Source organism: Hyaena hyaena, unplaced genomic scaffold, assembly GCF_003009895.1.
Source record: "Hyaena hyaena isolate Hyena2069 unplaced genomic scaffold, ASM300989v1 scaffold_948, whole genome shotgun sequence".
Classification (NCBI taxonomy): Eukaryota; Metazoa; Chordata; class Mammalia; order Carnivora; family Hyaenidae; genus Hyaena; species Hyaena hyaena.
In genome coordinates this window covers 377130-380805 of record NW_024081583.1, presented here as the reverse complement: position 1 = coordinate 380805, position 3676 = coordinate 377130, and positions in this window count along the sequence as shown.

Below are 3676 nucleotides of genomic sequence, written 5' to 3'. Positions count from 1 at the left end.
TGCATTCACTTTTTAAAATCTTAAAATATTTTTAAAGGTCTCATTCATTTTTAATTTCTTTAAAATATAACTGAAAGAAATTATATGACTAATGGCTCAACTGTTTCCCTTTGGAAAAAAAGTAAGTAAAGCTGCATTATCTGCATCACATCTTTTAATTGCTGTTCGATACATGCTATATTGGGGAAATAGAGTTTAATTTACTCAAAATGAAATTTATCCATTAATAATTATCAAATTTATAGAAAGGAATGATTATGAGAAAGTTGATAGAAAATAATTCTAACTGCAATACTCTTACATAAATCATAGTTAATTGTACATGGAAATCCATTAGCTTCATTTGGAAACACACTTAGACAACTAATTATGTTGAAAATGCAATGGTGCTCTAAAACATATGTTCCCTTCCCCAAGCCCTGGAGGATGGCCTTTCTTCTGGAAATCAGAAGTCATTTGTTAAATTTAAAAGATATTTTACATTCCATAACATCTTTAAAATTTGAAAGGAGTGATATGACGAATCACTTGTCCATGTCAGAATAATCTATTACTTTATTTTCAAAAGCATATCATTTTACTCCTTAAGGACACATGTATCCACATCTATCATTTTGAGGTTTGTCAAGAATTGGAATTAGCTTTAAATATTAAAGCCTTTTCACTACCATACGATGAAACTAATATTTTTTTAGCTTTCCTTATTCCAGTGGGTAATATATCCCCAGAAAAAAAGAAAGAAAGAAAGAAAGAAAGAAAGAAAGAAAGAAAGAAAGAAAGAAAGAAAGAAAGAAAGAGAAAAAGAAAAGAAGGAAGGAAGGAAAAAAAGAAAAGACAGGAAGAGAAAAGAGGCAGTAGCTTCTATTCTTATTACATTCCAGTTTCTTGAGTTTAGTTGTGGGTTAATGTTTTTTGTACATCTTGTATAAACCCTATACTTATTATAAGTTTCTCTAGTAAATGTACATGTCTTCCTTTTCACCTAAAAGACCAATGATGCAACCTATATTTTAAAATCATAGACAGCCAAGGGAGTTGTCACTGATGGTGCATATTTCCTAAGTGTTTTGTGTATTCCTCCTCCCATAGGCATGTATGCCAACTCCCCTCCTGAGACTGCACCTGCTAAGATCACTGATGCTTTTCTGCTTCCCAAATCTATTCAGGCAATTTAGCCTCTCTTGTCTGGATCTCAGACTTATTGGACTATACAGACCATTTTTCATCTGGAAATCTCTTCTTTATTATTCTCAGAAGGAAAGAGCCTGGTCTTGTCTCAACTGTCTTTAAAGCTCCTTTCTTCTTCCACCTACCCTTCAATCCTGGAATTGCTCAGAGTATAGAACCCCCTCTCCTCTCGTCTCCCTCTACATGCTCTCCATTACATTCCCCTTCTGTCTTTTTATTCAACATTGAGTTCTCTTCACAATTAGAGGTTATCTATCTGGCTTGTCTAGTTAATATTGCCACTTAGCTTGTTACATCAGCTACTCAGAATAAATGAGTACTAATTCTAATGTTTGGTACTGCCTTTTAAAATTGCTACTTTCTCAGCCACATCGTTTCTTAACCTGGAAACATCAATCACTGTAGTAGCCTGTTCTGAGAGCAAGCATTGAGTCTTATTCATTTCTATATTTCCAGCAGTTGGCACAATGTGTGAAGCATGGAGGTTGTACAATTAATATCTTGAATAGGGGCGCCTGGGTGACTCAGTTGGTTGAGTGTTCGACTTCAACTCAGGTCATGATCTCATGGTTCGTGGGTTTGAGCCCCGCATCAGGCTCTGTGCTGACAGCTCAGAGCCTGGAGCCTGCTTCTGATTCTGTGTCTCCCTCTCCTTCTGTCCCCTTTGTCTGCTTATGCTCTCTCTCTCTCTCAAACAAATAAATAAAAATGTTAAAAAATTAAAAAATATCTTGAATAAATACATTTTCCTTTCCCTTGCTTCTCAAATCCAACTCACTGTACTGATTTCTAGTTTACATAATATAAGAACTGTGTCATCTCAAAAATCTATTCATCTGAATAACTAATATTTCTCTTCTGGACAATACCTAGTATGTATTTATTCTTGTTATACCTGTGTATAGATTTCAAAATTCATAATTCCAATCTTAGTACTCCTCTAATTTTCTCCAATACCATCAGACCTTTGTACCTCATTTCCTTTCATATAGAGTCGGGACTGAATCTCAGATCAACTTGACTCTATGAGCACATTCAAGCCTTCTTCTCTTTATTTTCACATCCACCCCAGCAAATAGCCCCATCTATGTTCCTATATCCAGTGGCTGAGTACCACTGGACAACTGTATGAATCTGAATTTGTGGTTTCTAATGCATGGACCAGAAATTCTTTCTCTCTTGCAATCAGTCAGTTCTCCCTTTTCCTCATTGTTCAGATGTGCTACTTTTCTCTGCATTCTTCCCTTCTTCCTTTATCCAGAGACAATCATCTTTATTCATTATTTTAGAAATGTGAAGACACCAGCATGAAAGCCACCAAGTACTCCTTACTCTGCCAGCCACAAGTTGCTAGTTGCAGATATTTCACTGCTGCCTTTCCTCCGGCCTTTGAAAGTTTGGTCTGTTCAATGCCATGCTGTCCGTGATAGTCTCAATCCTGCTCACTCATGAATCTTCCAGCACTTTGCCTTTCAGTGATTTGCCTCTCCTGAATTTTTAAATCTCCCTTTCTACTGATCGTTTCTCCTTAGAGCAAATTATACTCTGTCTCCCTCACTAAATCTGCTACTGCACCTGGCCCTTGAATGCTGGATGTTTCCAGGTTTCCATTCTTTCCTAATCCTGATGCTTTAATTAAGTGATGTCATCTCCTACCTATAAATCAACAACTTCCAAATCTCTGTCTCCAGCTTTGACAAAAGTCATAAATCACAGGTATGTATACCCAACTACTTACCGGATAAAGCCATCTAAAGTATGTAAAATGTCTACAAATGAAATTATTCTTGCCTTTCTTTCATCCCATCAAAAACTTACTCATTCTCCTTGTTCTTTCTCTCAAGGACCATCTCCATTCTTCAGCTAATGATTGAAGCCAGAAATTCTGGGACGATGATTGACTACTACCTTTTTCTTAAAAGATTTTAGGAAGATTTTAATACTACTTTTTTCTTAGTTTCATCTTTATCATTTTTGAAGAATCCTATATTCAGGTGTCACTGCTTACTAAAAGGCATGGAAAATATTTACACCTAGAGTCAACTGGCTTACATTATTTTTAACATCCTAGGGATATTCTGAACAATAGAGGTCTGGGGACAGAGACAGAGTTGGCTCTGATACACAGTCTTCCTTGGCATCACTTACTGCAGTTTGTCTTAAAGTGGTTGCTTAATGAGTCTACATTCTAGTCTTACATTCCTCTCAAGGCTGCCATTCCATGAATCCCAGGAAAGCTACCTGAATCTTCTAGATAGCAAGAAAGAATGAGATAACCCAAGGGGAGGAATTGGACATGATATTATAAACTTGGGATTTTAAGAAGGGTTATCAGTAATCTTTCAGCAGATAGCTAGTGCTTTGCATATATCAAGACTACACAAATATATCTATCTGATTCCAGCATTGCCTTCAGCAACCTCTTGAGGCTGATTTCCTAAACTTGCTTCCATTTGGATTGCACTTACAGTACACCACTGATTCATAC